Genomic DNA, 20936 nt, shown 5'->3' with positions numbered 1-20936 from the left:
AGGATATGTCAAACTATTGGGCTGGAGAACTGTATGTGTATGTGCCTTTTACAAACTATAAAACATAGTACAAAAGAACAGATTGTGACTACAGGGGAAAGAACAGACTTATGAAATATTCCTTATATGAAGTTTACAGCCAAGCGTTTAGAAGAGAGAAGTGATCGTTTGAAAAAATAAAGTTGATTTTCCAGGGAAGCTAACGTGATTCCTCAGATAGCACAAAACTGCCTTGGAGCCATTTTCTGCTCTCAAGCCATATGTAGTCTAATCCAGTGTATATTGGAAAGCAAGAGAACTGAAGAATCAGCTGGGGTATATCAGAGGTGCCTGTAGAAATGTTCCGCTATCAGACAGGACAAGGAATACATTTAATACAAAGAGTAAAACCAACTCAGGGCCATTTCATGGCTGCTGCTGCTGATGATGTGGGCGAACAGGACACACGGTTAATTTGTGCTTCCTGTTCCCCATGTCTCATCTCTTATAAAATCATATTTGTGCATCTCTCCCAGCAAGGTGAGCTGGGGAGGGGGGGATAACACAAGATTTATTTCTGACTTCCTGTCCTTGCCACCACAACATCACATCCAGAATGGTTCTCTGACAGCTCAATAAATCATGTTACTCCTGAAGAAAAACTAGTTCAGGAACAATGTTATGGTTGGAATGATATTCTGAATTCCTTCTATATGAGGTTTTAGATCCTGTTTCGCTTACATCAGGGGTGGGGAACCTTTTTCATCCTGAGGGCCACATTCCCTTCTTGACAACCTTCTGGGGGCTACATGCCAGTGATGGGGAGGTCCAGAGGCAAAAATGGGTGAAGCAACAGATGTAAATTTTATCCTTGAAAGTAGGCAAGTTTCTACACACATTCACATACCCCTCTCTATTCTCCATCTAGGGCTGATGAAAACTGGAGACTAACTATATCTAGAGGACCACAGATCCCTCACCCCTGATCTAGAGAAATAAGAGGCATTATCAGTGTTCAAGGACACATTCCAGCCAGGCAAAAATACTAAGAGTCCAAAGCAGGGCCACTGAGATCTGGGGAGAGTTCTGAGGACCACATAGAGAGGTCTGGAGGGCCACCTTTGGTCCCCAGACTTGAAGTTCCCCATCCATGGCTTATATGGTGGTAGGTCTTCCTTCCAAATGAGTAGCTGCTTCTTTAAAAGCTTCACAGACTAAGAGCATAGGCAGCCACTGCACTTCCCACCTACTGCTCCAGGCTCATTTGCCCACTCCTTTCTCCTCATGCATCTAGGTCTCTAGTTTGGCCCCAGCAGTGGCAGTAGAAGAGGGTGGACAAACCAGCCAAGGGACTGGTTGTGCAGCAAGGCAACTTAAAGACTGGCTTAGTTCAAACTGCCTCAGTGCTGGGATGGGAAATCTGTCAATTTTGGTTTTTCTCACTTGGTCATTTTTTCCAATAAAAAAAAACAATCATAATGAAAGGTCATCAATATTTTGAGCTCCTAATATTCTCTTAATATACACATGTTTGTATGTAATTTTGTCTAATGTGCATGCACATTTCAGCAAACGTGTTTTTCCTAATGTAATGTGTTTTTGTATGATATTGCCATTCATATATGCATCCATTTTGTGCATACTTTACCCTAGCCCAGTGGCTCCCAAACCTTTTCCCCCATGGACCACTTCAAAACTGTTAAGGGTCTTGGCGGACCTCTGAATGATTTTTCTGCCGGTTGTAGCCAATGTAAATGTGCTGGGCTAGATGCTACATAATTTTTAATTGTCTTTTGATTGCTTCTTGTATTTTTCTTATATATTGCATTTTATTGTATTACAATTTGAATTCTGTTGAATTAAATTGAATTAAATTATTATATGTTATATATAATAAAAGAAGCAATAAACTACAAGTAAAAAAATACAATTTTTTAATGAGATGGATATGCCATCTCCTGTCTTCAGCCACAAAATCACAGATGGGCTGTGGACCATCTGAATGAATTTTATGGGACACGGGTGGTTCATAGACCACAGTTTGGGAACCCCTGCCTTAGTATAGGCATTTTGTACACATTATTTTGCTGAAGAACTGCACTGCAAAATTTGAGTAAGTGCAAATTTCGAAGGATGGCTGTTATGTTCATGTATTGTTTCAGAAAGTTCAAATTAGGTAAATTCACCTTTAAACATGAACTGAATCAAACTTGTCCCCCATCCCTATGCAGTGCTAACTAGGAGACAGAAGCCACCTCTGGATGAATACCTGGAAACCCAGCTGCAAGAATGACCCATCATAAGACTGCTCACACTGGATCGGCATTACCTGCGGTACAAAGGAATATGCATCCATATTGTAAACCCATAGCTTGCAGGCTCTAACAAATTAGGCAAAGCCACAGCAAACCCAACATCAATTAGGATGGGACCTGTAACATACTGAAGCAGCAGAGTGCTGAAACATAAGATCAGCCAAAAAAATTCAAAGAGGTGATAACTTTTAATGGTTAACTGTTTTAATGGTTAACTGTTTCAACTTGGATTCAGGATGGATTCGGGCTTGGTTATGGGCCTGAATCAGCCTTGGTCGTCCTCATGGATGACCTTTATTGGGAGAAGGACAGGGGGAGTGTGACCTTGTTGTTTTTACATGATCTCTTAGTGGCTTTTTGATACCATTCCCCATGGTATCCTTCTGAGACAACTTAGTGAGTTGGGTATCGGAGGCACTGTTTTACAATGGTTCTGATCCTATCTCAAGGGTCGGCCTTTGTGCCTTGTTTATAGGCTTCCTGGAGTGGCCACTTTTGGAGACAGGATACTGGACTAGATGAAGCTGTGGTCTGATCCAGCAGGGATCTTCTTATGTTTTCATCTAATTTTTATCAATGCTGCAAGTGTGTCCAAGGAACTGGAATCTTTCACTTCTATTAGCATTTTCTCTGTTTGGAATGCATAGCATTTGTTTCTCAGCTGCAATCGGGACTTGGTTCTCTAACTGCCACTAGTAATTTTATAGGCGTCAGACAGCTGCCAGCTACTGCCAAACTCAGATCAAAGCTGCATCCTTAAGTAAAAGTTAATTTTGGGATTCCATCCCTGTTGTGCACCATAAAACCTCCACACAACATGTCACATCTCTCCAGTTGCTTTATGGGCTTAAGAAAACAGCAGGTATGACCTTCATTCTGTGTGTGATTAATGATAGCAAACAATTTTATTTTAAAGACAAATAAGGTAGAGTAGCCAGAGATGAGAAAAATTAATTAGATGAAGAAGTTTTGTATTAGTTATGCAGATTCTGGGCCAAAGTTAATTGATTGCTTCAATTTTGCACACTGTGCCATCTCATTTGTTCAAATGGTTCGAGAATTATTTCAGTAAACAGAGACATGACACCAATGCTGTTTACAAAGCTACATTAAAATTGGGCCATATGGAGAATTTAGCACAACTTTGGCTACATATGCAAGTAGCTGTGTGTGTGTTACAGATGATGGAGAAAGTTGTGAATCTACCTAATTCACACTACCCTCTCCCCAAAAAATACAGGAACCAAAACACAGTTATCCTTCAAAATTTGCACTTCTCCAAATTTTGTGATGCAGTTTTCCAGCCAAAACCAAAATGTATACAATAATTAAGGAAACATGCATAAAAATGCATATGTTAGTGAAAGTAACACAAAAATGCCTTCACTTAGGAAAAATTGCTTGCAAAAAGGTGTAAATTAGAGAAAATTGAATTCCAAAATTTATTATTTATTTATTTAAAATATTTCTATCCCACCCTTCCACCCTATAATAGGGCACTCAGGGCAGCATGTGCATATTAGAAGAAGCGTGCACTAGCATACTAACAAAAAAAATTAAGGACTTTTCAGATAAACATTCTTAAAGTGATAAATAAATGTGGCAAACTGAACTTAAGACTGGAAAAATGAGAAATTGTGAGAAACTAAAATTGACAGATTCAACCATACCTAGCGTGCTTAGGGAAAAATCACATGCCTCAATACACAATTGCCCCTTGTAGCCCAGATTTTTCAACTTCTACAATTTGATTTGATTATTAGACTTGTATGTCATTTTATATTAGTGATGGGCTCTGTTTCTGCAATAATTGGATTTGCCATCTCATATTTTCTGATATTCTCTATCTTTGCAGAGAGAATTTTGAAGAAGCAGCTCTCTGCACCTGGTTTCTAATTCATTCTTCTTCATTTCCAGTTTTACTTTTAAGATCACTTTGAAATCATCAGTAGTATCAGTGATACTTTTCTCAATCTACTTTCCATATGAGCTCTTCAAATGTATATTCCCTTTCATTGATGCCAGTGTTGTGTTGATTGTAACTGACAGACAGTAAGCAGCAGTGGGGAATGAGGTGTTGATTGTAAGCAGCAGGGTGGAAGACACCAATGATTATCTACCTTAAACTGCTCTGCAGTGCACTTGAAAAGGAATGTAAACAGGCAATAATTACAGAGTTCAGAATAAAGATAGATGCCAGTGGAGACTCATGAATAAATAGCAATTATAATATTGATAATTCTCTGCAAAGTAAAAAATAAGTCGGAGGAGATAGGAAGAATGAAAAGATATCGGAGGAAAAGGGAACTGGATCACTAACGGCCACTAGGGGGCACACTTAAAAATGTAAAAAAAAGGAGAGGATTCCATCCCTACTTTATACTAAAAAAAGTCTGAAAGCAATTTACAATGTATATATAATGCAATAAAACATCATAGGAAACTGCCATACTGACAGTAAGCAGGTAGAGGGGAAATGATGTATTGCATGCCTCTTATTCAATGAGAAAAGTTCATTTGATGTACATACTTGCAATTGCCCTGCCATAGTTGTTTCCTCCGTAAGGTAATAATGGGGGGGGGGAGAGAGAGAGAGAGTAAATGGTAGTAAACAACCATGTCATAAATGAACACAGCATAGTGGCCTCTAAGATTAATGAGCTATTTTGTAACCAGATGTAAATAAAAGCATTATGTTGTTCTTTTTCCCCTCTACGTTTCATATCATGGATGCATCATGAATAATGGCTCATAGTCCAAAATGTTAAACTGGCTGTTTTAAATATTTGTTCCTCAAAATTGCTCGTGGCAAGTTATCAACAAGAAAAACAAGAGTAGGGAACCCCTGGATAGAATATTCGTGCTTATACTGGAAGTGTAAATTTTTTTAAGTGACTCAAGACTATGCAAATCATGCAAATGACGTGAAAATTATGCCACTACAGAACAAAGTAATGAGATATGAAAATAACAAGGCCTTTACTTTTGCTGGGTAAACAACTTTGTCAGCAAGCGTAAATATCTTATGACAAATATCTTGAACTTTAATGTTCTTGTTTGCGTCAGTGATGGATAAATTGTATCTTTAACTCATTTTTCTAGGTGTCCTGCCCAAACTCGAAGAAGTCAGACGCAGACACAGCTGTGTTTTTTTCTTTTATTGTAGTAAGAAACAGCTTCAGTTTAGTGCACTTCATGAATCTACCTATGGCTTACTCAGTACTCAGCATCCCTCTAGGACTAACTAGGTACTACTTCGTGGCATTAAGATATTGCCTCAGCAACTACTCCCCCCTCCTGACTTGGCGTAAGTAAGGCTGGGCGGGCACCCTGCTTGCTTGTGCCAACTGTCACTGTTGGGAGCGCACCTGTAGGCGAAGACTCCACCTCAACTGTGCCTGTTGAATCTCCCGGTGCAAGGCGAGGGCAGAGCCTTCATCTCTATTCCATCTTCCCCCTCTGAAGGAGGGGGGCTGCTTGCTGGCAACATGGGCATGGGGAGAGGGGAAGCATCTGGCTGGGAGCCAACCGGCTGGTCAGTTTGGCTCTCCACAGAGACATCTGGAGCTGTGGGGGTTGAGCTCTCAAAGTCCAGATCTGGGGTGCCCCCTGAGTCCAATTCCTCGCTTGGCCCCTCCCTGGCTTGAACACAACACTTGTCATGGCCCCTTCAGAGGACTCCTTAGAGGAGGGGGAGGAGGACTCGGGGGCGGCAGCAGCAGACCCAGGAGAAGGAACAAGCAGAATCCCCAAGGATGCAGCTCCAGCTCTCCCTCAGCTGGAGAGTGTCCAGGACAAGGCTGAAGCCCCTCACTTGGATTCAGAGAATGGGCAGGAGACTCCCCTCCCCCCTACAGAGCAAAAATGCCATTGAGTATTGCAACAACGCCGTCAGTCTGGCCGTTTAAGACAAGCAAGCTCTTAGGAGCTGGGAGGCTGATTACTTACACCTGTCTTAGGGAGTGGGATTTAAAAGGCAGTTTGTGACTGCAGCAGGCTGCTGACTACAACGTTGGTCGTGACCTCTACATGAGATCCAGCTTCCAGAACCCAGACCCTCGGACTGAACTCTTGGCTCACTGGACCCAGCTTTCCTTGAACGCACTTTTGGACACCGATTTTGGTATGTTGCTTGGAAACTCTCCTCCAACCTTCCCCCATCCTGTTCCTGATTCTGCCTAGCCTTGGCAGATTTATGACCCAGCTAGCTGCTGGCTAATTATTTTATGGCCCAGCTGTCACCCCTCCAACACTGACAACACTCTGCATCCTCCCCCTCCTTTTCTTCATCCTCATCTGTCCACCCCTTCCCAGCAGGGCCACGACACTAGGTAAAGCAAACTTCTGTCACCTTAATCTCTAATTATTCTGTTGTCTTCTTTTTTGTACAATAATTGGAACATCCAGAGGGCAAATTGAATCATGTCAATAGGTATCTTCAATATTATTTGATGGGGGAAAAACACAACCATCTACTCTCCCTGTTATCAAGATTTCACTTTTAGTGTGAAGATTTCACTTTTAGGGTCTTAGCAGTCCTACCTAGCAGCAGGTTCCAAGCAGTGCAAAGATTTCTGTGCCTACCATATTAACTTCCCACAATGCTCGTGATGTAGCATCATTCTAGGGCATTATGGGGAATTAAAATGGCAACCAGTTGCCCCATGATTCTTGGAGTGCCAAGCTGATTTTTTTTTTAAAAAAAGGGGGGGTCAGGACAAATATCAGCATTAGACCCTGCAAATGTATTTTATTGTGTATTTATTTCAGGTGTTTATATACCACTTAATATTCAGAATTTCTAAGCGGTATACATTTTAACCTAAAATATGCATTTTCAAATGCATTTTGGTACAGTTTCTGAGCAGAGATCTGTGTCGTAAAATTTGGAGAAGTGTAAAACCAAAGGGATAACTGTGTTCTGACCTGTGTTCTGATCTGGATTAGTTTGGGAAGTGTTAATCAGATTCGTTCACTTAAAAATGTGGACTGAACAAAATCCTTGAGCATCCCAAGCCACAATTGCTCTTGTAGAGGGAATTTGGAAGTGTCATCCCAGGGCCTCAGCATTCTCAGTTTCAAGCTCTCATATAGGGAGAGGGCTTCACACAAATCCTCCTCTAACTCTCAAAATAGCACTTTAAGTTACTTCACCTCAGGAAAGCCTTGGGAGCAGCCAGAGCAGGTAGGTTGCTATTGCTTACTAGGAAGGAGAGGGGAAGTGGTGAGGGGGCAGAGAGGCTAGCGTGGTACAAATGCTGGAGGGTTGGATTGGCTCTGAAGGTGTGTTTGCACCATGCTGACCTCCCACCGCCTCACCCTACCAGTAAGCAACAGTGACCCACTTGCCAGGAAGCTAGAATAGTGGCTCCACCCCATCTAGCAAGCTACTTCTGGGTGCAACTGCCATCCTTTTTGGTGCAGGAGAGCACACCCTTTTCACTTCACTCCTCCATTTGCACTGGCAGAAGTACAACCCAATCCACATACACAAACAGAGCATACAGGAAGCTCCACCCCACACATATTCTGCTGCTAGCAGGCACTGGGAAGAAGAAATATGCAGCCAAAATTCACTTTTGAACAGAAACCAGACCCATTCAGGACAAACAAAGCACTGAAGCAGAGGAAACTCACCGTCTCTCTACGGGAGATGCAGCACATTCTTGTTTGAGATTTTATCTAGCCACTCTAGGAACTCCTTCCATATTGCCCAAGCTAGTGGTGCTTCACTTAGCAACTTCTGTGAGAGACTGCTAACGGTCTTGCAGTGTGCATAGCGATAAGAGTTTTTGATAGATATATACTGCAGCGGAGTGCAGGAATGACTGGTCTATTAAGACTGGTAGCTGAAAGAATAAAGAAGCTTAATGTTTGTTATTGCAAAGAGGAAAAATTATACATGTTGAAGCCGCTATGTGGCTTGCGCTCAGGGAGCCATTACTAACTGAGAACAAAGACAGGAAGTGGAGGAGCAAAGCTTGCAAAAACAGCAAACACGTATCCTCACTCTTTCTTAGAGCACCAACAGAATTCTGACTCTTGTGTGCCATTGTTTTATTTTTGCTGTTTTATTAGTGATTTTTCAGAATTGTACAACATTCAGATATGAATATGCATGTGTTGCATATACAAATTCGTTTAATAAAATAAACAAGCATTAATGTAATAAGGTTTTGTTTAAGTCATGCATTCCTTTCTGGGGGAGGGGCCCCCTTTTGGGGAACTGCACCAGGGCCCCCAACCACCTTAATCCAACCTTGCAGGGACTGACTGGATAACCAAAATGACTCATAAGTATAGGTTTAAATTATCTGGAACAGGAAATCAGAAACTGGCACTGCCACAACCAGAGTACATTGGTATTCACTTAGCTGGACATGCTTAAATATCTCTGACAAAGATATAAAATATAAAACAAATGAATTACTATTTATGCTACCAACCCTTATAACTGTAAGTTTTAAGTATGAGCAAATTTCCTTGTTCTATACCTTTATCATTCTATGGATCTGTACTACCCTGAGGTTCACTAATCCTGAATTCCAGTTTAATGAGGAGAATTTCTAAAATTAATTCTGGATTTGTATCCCATTTCCTCTATGACTGTAATGTGGCTTGGATTCCCCCATCTTACCCGAGAGGCAAAAGAGCTGTCCAGCAGATTCAATGGGTGGGTCTTTAGTGAAGTTGTTGAAGTAGCCAGGGAGCTATCTAGCCAAGAAGTGACACAGAGCCAGAGACCTGAGCAGGGTAAGGTGCTGCACCAGCAAGTGCAGCTTTCCTAGAGCACAATAGGTTCCTGATGTGGAGCACAATTGGTTGTCATTTCATCCCCCTGAATGAGGCTTGTGTTTCAGACTGCCAGACACACTGTGCATCTACTCCGTTGGACTTCGGCTTGGGCTTGTCACTGTTTCTGTTCTTAAGATCTCACGGCTGAGTGTGGCGAGTCTGGAACTGGGTGCATGTGTGACCAGTCAGGTTGCATTGGGTCCACTGATTCTGCAGACTGGGAAGGGGAGGTTTAGGCAACGAGACTTTGTTTCTAAATCTTGCAGCAGTGTGTGCGAAGGGCAATATTTGTGTGTGTGCTGAGCCTCTGCCCTCCACATGCTGCTAACCTAACATGGCTGTACTTAAATTTTAAAAAATGATGACATGATTGAAAACAACACAATTGTCATCATCTTCTAGGAAGTTCCTGTCTGGGTGTTTTATCAGGGTTGACGGACTTCTCTTGGATCCTTGTACATCGTGAGGCCAATTCTTAGAAGGAGGGGGTCTCATCCAGTGCTAGCTCTAGGTTGGTCCTATCCAGAAGGTGGCACAACATGTTCATGCACAGCAATTTATAGAATCATCCAGTCCCTTTGCATCCCCCTCCCACATCCTCAGTATGATTATACATGTAAGTAAAACACTGCAGAAAAGCAATATTTACGTGATCATGTGTAGGACTGCATCAGGATGTGTGTGTGTGTGGTATTGATTCAGTCAAATGCATATGCTAGGGGTGTGCATGGGTCCCAAGATACACCTTGCATCTGTATCTGTGCTAAAAAAAAAAACTCTTTTTGAGTCCCCTTGTGTTCTGTATGCTTTGATCTGTGATTCTGTTTCTGAGCTGCTCTGTATAAAATGAAGCTTTGTGTTCCCAATTCCCTCTTGTGGGGAATTTAAACATGGAAATTTGCAGGCACAGAAGCCCCTCCAAAGTGGACTAAGCCTGCCAAATTGCAAGTCCAGGGGGGGTTGTGTGAGAAGCAAGAGGGATTCACTTTCCTCCATAATTCATATTAGGACAATATCTTCATTAGGCCAAATGGTGGAATTCCCTCCCCACTGCGGTGCAGCTAGCATCTTCATTGTACAGCTTTTCTTATGTGCTGAAAACATACCTATTTACCTTGACCCTTGACAGCGGAGATATAGGTTTAGGACTTTTATTCTCTGTTTTGGACTGTATTTTTGTTATATTATGTATTGGTGTTATTTGATTTTAAATTGCATCATTCTTAATTTATAACCTACCCTGAGACTTTATGGTGAAGAGCAGATAAGAAATACTATAAAGAAAGAAACTCCAAAATCCATATTTAATGGGGTGGGTGGGAGAAGGGGTTTTTCTCTTGTTCCTCCTTAAAAAAAATAAAGAGGAGACTGAGTTGTGTGTACATTCTTAAAAAACATTAGCAGCTTTACACCGAGCAGCTTAGATTTCTGGTGTTCGTTCTGTTGACCAAGGACATCCTCTAACAGGCACTACAAGGTGAGGCTGTCTTTAATACTGCCTGTGGAGTGCTGAAGAGCTCTGGAAGTTAATTTCCTCTAGCAGAGCAGCTGACGATTTCGTAAAAAGGTAAATGAAGCTTTAAACTTAAAAAAAAAAAATCCATTGTTCTGCTTTAACAACCAAACCATCCAGACCTCTTCAGCGCCCTGAAGGTAGCATTTATGCGGCTTCATTTCTTAAAAAAGTTCTGGACTTAGAATAGAGAAACATAGAAAAGCATAGAGATATAATGAATAGAAAAGTAGACAGTACAGAAAAAACACGAAGCTTTGTGGAGTCCTGATCTGACTCAGGATGTTTTGCTGGCACTATCAGCATATAATCTGGAGAGGAGTAGAATTACCCTGATTCGCCTATTTATTTGGTTCCAGCACAAAGCAGTTGCACATCCCTATCATATCCACATCAGTAAACAGTACACAAAAAGAGTCTTGATACAATAGATACAGTAGATTGCTTTATTTGCAGCTTTTCATCAGTGTGTACATGTGCACTGGAATGTAGAAGCAGGATAAAGATACAAACTCTTCATCTAAAGAGGTCTGAACTAATGTGTAAAAATGAGAAAAAAATAATTCAGGACCTGTACTGCATTGGTTCCCCTTTGTAAACACCAATTGATTCAGAATTGCAAAATAAAGAAATTTGGATGAGCAGAATTTTGGGAGCATCCATAATAATAATAATAATAATAATAATCCCATGAATACAGTTATAGAAGATGTACATCCTAATCATCCTAATCCACTTAACTCTTGGGAGCACTGAAACTCCTCCAATTAGTATCTTCTACTGGCAGAGGCTTCCCCATTTTCTTTGAGCAAGCCAAACTGGCATCTTCTAGTGAATGGAGAAGTCCATTCATGCAGGAGCTCCACGTGTGCAACATAGTACTTGTGAGGGTCTGGATCAAGGGGACTGTATGTGCAAAGGATCAATCTTGTTTCTTTTTAGTTTAGTCTAGGGAGAAATTTAATGTATTTAAAGGTGAACCTGCCTAAATTCCAGTTTTCAAAACAATTAGCAAACCAAAATACAGTCATCCTGCAAAACGTGCACTTCTCTGAATTTTGCAATGTCCATGTACTTTTGTACCTGTGGATGTGATGCCTAGCAAATAAAGTATGTGTTTGTTTCATCATAATAGAGCAATCCCAAGCTTGGTGATGTGCCTCAAGTATACAAGTTCCTACATTAAAGTTTCCCACTTTTTACACATGGTCTCTTTTTGAAGAATCAGCTTGGCAGATGTAGGTTTTCTGAGTGCTGAGTCTCTAAATCGATTCCCTACTGCTAAGTTTAATGAGACACTTAGTTTCGTTTTATTTTATAGCAAGCTCAGCCCTGACATATATACCGTTTATGTTGTACAAAATGTGATGTGATCTTTTTCTATAACGTGACATTGCATATTAAAAATGAGAGCTTTAATTTGAATGGTGTTATTAATTTACATCTGTGTGTAAGTTATTAACTACTGCTGGTTGCTGCTCTAAAATAGGAAGAGTTGTGTTTTGATTTATGTATTAATTATAACACAGAAGCCAAAGTTCCTTTTATATTTAATATGTGATTATTCTCCAAAATGTGCCTTCATAGACATTGCAGCATCATGGGGTGTGGATTTGTCTCCAACAGATTTTTATATGAAGGGTTTTCTAATCAGAAATCAATGGATTCCCTTACTCCACAACTGCCAATCTTGTAGAATTACTAGGGCTGTGCCAAGTGCTCTTGTTTCAATTTTCAGGTGGAAAATAGTTGGTGGCGGAGGAGGGGACTACTTCCTAGAATCTCCTTTCATTGTGAGAATGTTCACTGTTGTGCATTCCTTTTTGCTGCTGTTAAACCAAATACTTATCAGATTTCCCCTGGAAAGGGTATTCTCTCCATTTAAGGACAGAAAAAACATGCCAGTATTTTGATGCTAATGATGTCACGTGGACTCTGCAAAAAAACTTGCAGGCATGAGGCGCACCACTTCCACAATAAATACCCATTTAGAAGTTGGGATGTGGGAGAAATTTGGATCAGTTCGCATTCAAAGGCGAACTTACCAAATTTGCACTTTTTGAAACAATATCAGAAATGAAGCCCCACTTACCTGCGCAGCATGGATAAGCGGGGCATAGTTGCGAGGAGGGAGCGATGCTGCCGCGGCCATCTTCGTTAAGGGCAATGTCGTGTGTCGCAGCGTTATGTGTGCGTGACATGCAGCAGGGAGGGGAGGGGCCATGGGCCTATTTAAGGCCAGGCCGCCCCTCCTACCTCCTTTTTCAACGAGCGACGAGAGGACGATGAGGGACATAGCAGACAAAGCTGCAGGACAGTCGGCGTTGGTTGGGCCTATTAGGCCTAATTGGTTACCCCCAGAGGGGGTTTGGGGAGCCCCAACAGCTGTGGGTGGTAGCGTTGCAGCGTGGCTGCGACTGGGGCAGGCCTCGTAAAGGGGCCTGACCAGTGGGCCTCGTAGTGGGGCCTAGCAGCGGCACGTCCGATACCCCCCCACCTAGCAGTTGTGGAGGGGTTGATTGAGGCTTTTTATTGAGCAGCGCGACGTTAGTGCTGCTGCTGGTTAAAAGAAAGACACAGGAAGTTTAAAAATAAATGAGACTATACTGGATATACAAACAAAATTAAATATAGTCATGCTAATACACTGGTTAAAGACAGACTCATGCACATAAAGGGAAATTAAAAATAAATCAGAATAAAAGGGACGAACAAAAGAAATTGTGTCTAATCCTTCTAGTTTAAGTTCCCTCTGAGCACTCTCCCCCCAACAGGTTCAGCTTAGCCCCCCCGATGATATACACAGGTTGGTTCTTTATTATATTATTATAGGGTGGATGCATGATGTGATGGCAGAGCCCTTTCATGAGGCTTATGACTTCTTGCTAGGCCCAGGCATAGGTACAACTTCTTGCTAGGCCCGGGCATGTATGAGGTTTGAAGTACTTAATTATATGATTATTATACTACATACTAGTATATTGGTGGGGCCTAGTGAGCCTTTTTAGCCTTTGGGCCTTTCATAGTTATATGATAATAAGGGCGGAGATAACAGTTTGCTAGAAAATGTCTAAATTGCTGTATCTTAAGTGAGCGATCCTTTCGCATTCCAAGTGTTAATTTCAGGCTATTTGTTCACTCTGAGACAGAAGAGGCATTTACCTGAATTTAGTTAGGAATGGAAAGTTTAGCAGATGGTAATCATATTGATTGGGGAATAGGAACAAAGAGAAAAGCCCGATTTGCCTAATAGAGATCCCTCATATTACAGGATCTTAGACTCTTATTGACATAGGGCTGCCTTTTAAGGTCCAGGCAGACTCTTCCCCCCTTTACTGAGGATTGTGGCACCAACAACGAAACATCATTATCTGAAATTACATTTTAGTTAGGACTTATGATATCATTACCTGGAATTACATATAGCGTGCAACTGTTGCATTGGCTCATCTATTTAGATATGTGTTGGAAAACCTGCTATAGTGCAGCCACATATTGGTGACAGCAACATATCCTCAGCATCTGCTGCTCTTGGATTTATGATATCATTTACTAGAAAGGGATATAGGATGTTAATTTTGCATTTTGGACATCTATTATGATAGGTGTTTGGAAGCCTACAAGGGGGAGGCCGCTGCAGTTGGCCAAATATGGGTGGCAGCGCCATATCTCCAGTATCTGTGCTTTGGGGAACTGGGTTAGCTGCACTAAAATGGTGGCTGGGAAAGTGTGGTTACTCATAAATTATTTCCTTTCTTTATGTGAAACAGAGAAGTATGAGGCCAGTGGCCCTCACAGCAGTGAGGAGAAGCACCCAGCAGTAGCTGCTCAAGGAAAGTGTTCCTCCCTGTTACTGGGACCTTGCTTGCAGACTGCCCAGTTCCTGGGGAGGTTTGTTTTGTTATGGGGTTTTCTTTCAGTTTCTGGATCCCATATTGTAGTCTCAGGGCTTGCCTTAAGGGACTGCGCTCTTAAATTTGTCTTGGGCATAGACGCAATGGCAATCAGTAATGGCTTCCTACCAGTTAGTTAATGCACTGCCTATGGGAAAGTATGACATCTAATCTGTTTTTTCATCTACTGTGGGGATACAAGGGGATTTATAGCTGCTGGGTTTTTGCCTTTTCAGTCAATTCTATGAGGTAGAGCATTACATATAGGCTGCTCTATTCTCGCACGGAGCGCTTCAGCTCCTTCCTTGAAGGGGCTGTTGGGATGAGAGGGTAAAAAAAATTAAAAATTTGGATGCATGTTAACACCTGATGTCACAGATTATGGAATGGCTATGTAACTGGTTCATCTTAATGGCTGTGTCAATGGACCATCCTGCCCGGTGTTAACCTTCCTGGGCATACCACCTAATTCACCACCAATCATACTCATGTGGTCAGTCAGTAAGGGTTTCATGACAGTTAGGCCAAGAAAGTGTTTCTTGTCTGCCCTCCAGGTATTACAGGTCTTTTCCGGTGGTTTATGAGGTCGTAGCAGGGCTTCCACAGCCTTACTACAGGTTCAGGTTTGTGGCTGTATAATAATTCAATGCTTGTTGTGATCAAATATTGATCAAGAAATTAGACCCAAACTGCAGGTTACATTTTATATTCTTGCTCAAATCATTTGGACTAGTTTTCCCACACTCCTGGGGAAGAACTAACTAACTTGCTGTAGAATTACGTGACATAGCTCAGGGCTAGAGCCTCTGAACTGCAGGCTGAAGGTCCATAGCATCTCTAGGTAGGGCTGGGAGGTAGAACTGGAAGTCCGTGGATGCATCAGGGTTTTTGTGCTGGCTGCAGGCTTGGACTTATAGGCAGTGAGGCTTGGGAACTCTCCTGTCCATTTTAGGTAGGGTTATGGCCCTTGTCTGTTCCTTTGTTCTCTAGTGCCCAGATTTTAATGTTTTCTTTTGGGGCATGGTAAGGTAGACTCAGGTGGAGCGGTTCAGCTGTGCTGTGCAACTGCACATTGGGAGATTGGGGAGCAGAGTCAAAGATGGCCATAAGCCAGTCTGTCACCCCAGCATGCTCAACAGCTATCAGAATGCAGGAGGGGTTTTTCCCAGGACTTCTGGGCCGGCAAGGGCTATGCACCAGAGTGGCCTATTCAGTGAGTCACCTGCTGGGATTGCCTAGTGAATGGCTGGAGACTGGGCCTCTTAGTCCAAGCACTTCGAGGTACAGGCTGATGATTTTCCCACTTATTCCAGGGACTTCAGAGTCCACCATATGTTAGCTGGGTGGGCTAGAGAACACCCTGTCACCCTCGATCCCCATTGCCCTTTCTCACGGGACATTTTATTGAGTATGGTGGGCCAGTGAAAAACAGTATGCTCCTCAAGCTATGAAGCCAGACTATTCCAGGCGCCAGCCCTTATGCTGGTTTTTGGAGCTTTTAGGATAGGTGAGGTGGTGGCCGGATCCAAGGGAGATTTGTCTCGACGGGCCCTCCAGCAATCAGATGTCTCCAGGGAAGGGAGTTGTACCTGTATAACATTGATGGACCGGCAATGTTGCTGGACAGGGATGGAGCAGCTGTGCACCCTATCCTGGGCTTACAGTTAGGCCTCAGTCAATGGGCTGCAGTGTGGTGGCTTGGCTGGCGAGGAATACTTTGGGATGGGCTCCTACCCACTTTGTCCCAGCTTGGTTCAGTGCAGACATCTCCTCATGTGGTGGTCATTCCCAACTCAGTATTTGAGGCAAGGCCCTCAGGTGGCAGGCATGTGCAGACATGCAGTTCGGGACGCAACAATGGCCTCGGTTACCTAAGGGCATGGTCCTCAGTTTGGCAGGCATGTGCGGACATGCAGTTGGTGAGGCAATGGAAGGGCATGACCCTCAGTTTGGCAGGCATGTGCGGACATGCAGTTCAGGAGGCAACGGAAGGGCATGGCCCTCAGTTTGGCAGGCATGTGCGGACATGCAGTTCAGGAGGCAACGGAAGGGCATGGCCCTCAGTTTGGCAGGCATGTGTGGACATGCAGTTCAGGAGGCAACGATGGCCTCGGTTACTTAAGGGCATGGCCCTCAGTTGCAACGAAAGGGCATGGCCCTCAGTCTGGCAGGCATGCATGGCATGCAGTTAATAAGGCAATGTCAGCCTTGGGTACGTCTGCTTTGGTCAGACATACTCCCGCGAAGGGTTTGGCGTGGTGTCTGGAGCCCAACAGGGATGGACCAAGCGCGAAAGAAGGTCAACCGGCAAATTCGGTTGGCTATTCTGGGGCAGGGGGGGTTGGCTATTTCACACCCTGCATTCAGCATTGGATGGGTGAACTGTACAGGGCCGATGGCGTTCACCTGTCTGACGCAGGTAACGTCTTTTTGGCAGACCTGCAGAGGTGTCTGCGAGAGGTGCTTCTTGGCAGTGGGTAAAAGGGGACTAAATAGAGATTTGTCCCCTTTTTTTGGCGGGAAGGTGCGGAAAGGGAAATAGGTAAGGACAGCTCGGTGGCCCCCTTAGGCACCTTTGGAGGTGATTGGCGGTTGCAGAGGCCTGTCTGTCAGAGCTTTGCGGCTTGAGGGCAGGATATGGGCTGCTTTTGGGGCCAACTTAACTCATCCATCCGAGGGTTGTGCGGCCCCGGGGGGTGGTGACCTGAGAAGGCCCCCCTACTCACCTACTGGGTGTGGCTGGCGGAAGGGGTAAGCAGATGGGGCTTGCCCTTGTCCCAAGCAGGGGCTGGTCGCCCGTGAGCTGTATGGCAAGATGCTTGCTTATAGATAGTTCCGCAGCTAGGTTTCCCTCTGCAGGTCACTTTAAAAGGTGTTTTTGTATAGTTTAATAAAGTGGCCCTTGTTCAACTCAAGCTGATGTGTCCTTGTCTTATTTCGCCCCTTCACTCGCAACTGAAACACAGCCATCCTTAAACACTTACACTTCTCTGAGTTTTGCAGAGCAGTTCTCCAGCCACGGAATGTGTCCAAGAATGCATATACTAAGGCAAAGTGTGCATATAAATGCATATGTCCGTGAAAATAACACACACAAAAATCATATTATGAGAAAATTGTTTTGCATAAACGTGTATATTAAGAAACATTTCACACAAAAATGTGTGTATTAGAAGAAAGTCACACTAAAATGCTGATGAATTTTCATGAGGACTTTTTTCAGTTTAAAGCCTAAATTGCCATTTGCCCATCCTAATCTGAAATGATGTCTACTGAGCTAGACCAATTATACAATGAAAAGGTGACATTCTCCATTTATAGTCCTTTGATACTTCCCTTCCCTGATTACATTCTCTTAACCCAGGGGTGGGGAACCCGTGGTTCTCTCTGAGTGTTGCTAGATTATAACTCCCAGTATTCCTGATGGTTGGCCATGAAACCTTGGGCTAAAGGGAGCTGGAGTCTAACAACATCTGGAGGGCCAGATTGTCCTTGTGTGATCTCACTCAATGGACATCCTCTACTTCAAAGCAAGATTTACTGGCAAACGTTTCCCTGTTCTCTAAGTGTGTAGTAAAATGATCCCTTCCCTAATAAAAGATTTCACAGCCCCTTTTGGCATTCCAAGCAGTGGCTTTAACAGGCCCATTTAAACATATTGGAAGTCTTGGTGTGCATGCCACAGGCACAAATGCTTTTGCTTTAAAAAGTCTTGTGTTGATCACATTGCTATAATTATGTGTGGTGAACAATTATAACTAATGTTCTTAAAAGGCATTGATTTTTATTTATTGTTTGTTTATTGGCCATTTAACTTTGAAAGTATACAATGGCAGGCCTTTGGACATTATTGAATCTGTTTCAAGGATACCTGTATTTTGGGGGTTCTCATAGCTGGGTTCATGATAATGAATCTTGACCTGAATGCCTGTATCAAATGGACCCTGGCAGAAACAGGCTTCTCTGTTGACTTTTGAATTGTTTGGCTATGCTTAGCTTTCAGGAGTAAAAAACCCCCACCATCCTGACTTACAAGAGCAAACGTTTCAATATCGTCAGAGGAAAGACACTTCTAGCAAACAATGAGGCCAAATGGACAGAGGTCGTGAGATCCTTTGACCTCTAAGGGATAAGGGATCGATCACCCCAAAACAGGAATTTGCAGTACAGTTTCTCAGGGGAAAAAAAGTCTGATCAGTAAACACATCTGGTAGAACCAAACCTTCACTTGCAATTCAAAAGTTTTCCATCATTCTTCACTTGTCACATCAGCACTCCCCCTCCCATTTTACGTGTTACTCAATCTAATTCAAAAACACATTTGAGGTCATGATTCCGTGGGTTCAAACAGCACCTCCTTGGGGCTCCCACAAGCCCGATACCTTACATCACTCTCTAAGAGTATCACATTGCTACCTGGGACAATTGGACTAAAGAAAGGGTGAGATCTCTGACTATCTAGCTGCTGGTTAAGGGAAGAGCTTTGGCTCTTGGGCTAGATACAGAAATCTTATTCCTGACTTTTCTGAATAGATATAAGGTGTCTTATTTTTGATATTTTTCAGGAAAGTTGTATCTTTCTTTCTTTCTTGGGTGCGAGTTTATGTATAAACTTGGAGATGCTTAGCATAGGGTTCTTTCTTAATCTTTCTTGGCAACAGGGACTGTATGTGTGATGCTAGGTAAAATGCTGTCTGTAATCTCAATTGCAGACTCTTCATACCATGTTCCTGTTTCCTCTTTCAAATCAACCTTTATTTTACCTTTTGTATGTTTCTTTGGACATGTAAGAACAATGTGCAGGTTAGTTCAAACTAAAGATTCAGCTATGCTCTTGGGGTGTGTTTTGAGTCTCTGGTAGGTGGACACACATGCAGGGATTCACATGTACACGCATAACAAATATTTTCTGCCACACACAGCCAACACCAACATCCCTTGCCACTTTCACTAAAGAAATGTAAAATGATGCCCTATGTCAGCTTCAGGCCTGGGGGCTGGGCAGTAACGAAGCAGCTGGCAATTAGCTGGGCAATAAATCAGTCAAGGCCAGGCAGATAACGGAGGCCGGCTGGCAGAAGAAAGGCTTGACAAACTAACCAGTAGCAGTGTCCAAGAGCATTGTCCAGGTAGGGAAGCAGAGTTCAGAAAGCCAGGGGTCCAGTCCGAAGGTCTAGAGGCTAGCAATGGCGTTACACGCGAGGGGTCACAACTGATGTTGTAGTCAGCAATCTACTGCAGCCATGAACTGCCTTTTATAACAGATTCCCTAAGCCAGGTGCCCGTGATTAGTCTCCCAGCTGCTCAGAGATGCTTGTTCTTAAACGACCCGACCTCTTCCTTCGTTGCTGTGCTACTCGCTGGCGTCTCCTTTCTGCAGGGGGGAGGGGAGCCTCCTGTTCATGCCCAGAATCCGATTGAGGGGCTTCAGCCAGGTCCTGGACATTCTCCAGCTGGGGAAGAGCCAGAGTTGTGTCCTCAGGGGTTCCACTAGTTCCTTCTCCTGGGTCTGCCAACTCTGCCTCTGCCTCTTCCTCTGAGTCCTCTGAAGGGGCCATGACGCCCTAGAAGTATGTTGTTGCTGTTGTTGCTGTTGTTGCTGTTGTTGCTGTTGTTGCTGTTGTTGCTGTTGTTGCTGTTGTTGCTGTTGTTGCTGTTGTTGCTGTTGTTGCTGTTGAAGAAAAAGCATGGACTGCTGACGCAATGCATGTTCTTCCTTCCCTGGCCCTATTTTGTTATCTATGTGTTGCCAGGATGGGGCATCTGTATGCCTCCAGATGTTGTAAACTACTACTTCCATCATCCCTGACCACTGGCCATGCTGGCTGGAACTAATGAGAGTTGGTGTCCAACAACATCTGCAAGGACACAGGTTCTCCATCCCTGTTTTATTGAATGTATCTTGACTTGCATTATCTTTTTTCTTTCAAGTTGTTGGCGTGAAGATCAATACTTGGTAATGGATAGATCAATGTACAAACATCACCTTCTGTTTTCCTTTTGTAGAGCAAGAATGGAAAATTAATTAATTAATTAATAACAATATCTCATTCTCATTTTTAGGGATGAAAGGACCTGACCATTTCTGTTCTCTCAGTTTCTCATTTTTCTACTCTTAAATTTAGTTCTCCGCATTTCTGCAGGAATTTAGGATTTGATTTAAAAAAAACCAAAAAACCCACCCTCCTCATGAAAATTCATTAGCATTCAGTGTGAATCTCTCCTACTAAACAGAGTTTTGCATGCAGTTTTGACTAATGAGCACGTTTCTGCAAACATTTCCTCCTAATATATTGAATGCTTTATTTTATTTTTGTATGTTATTTTCACTAACATATTCATTTTATGCACACATTCCCCCAATATATGCATTTTTCTAAACACTGGTCGGTAGAAGAACTGTGTCACAAAATTTGGATGAGTGTGAATGTTGAAGGATGG

The sequence above is a fragment of the Rhineura floridana genome, chromosome 7 (assembly GCF_030035675.1).
Source record: "Rhineura floridana isolate rRhiFlo1 chromosome 7, rRhiFlo1.hap2, whole genome shotgun sequence".
NCBI classification, from domain to species: domain Eukaryota; kingdom Metazoa; phylum Chordata; class Lepidosauria; order Squamata; family Rhineuridae; genus Rhineura; species Rhineura floridana.
This window is presented reverse-complemented; position numbering follows the sequence as displayed.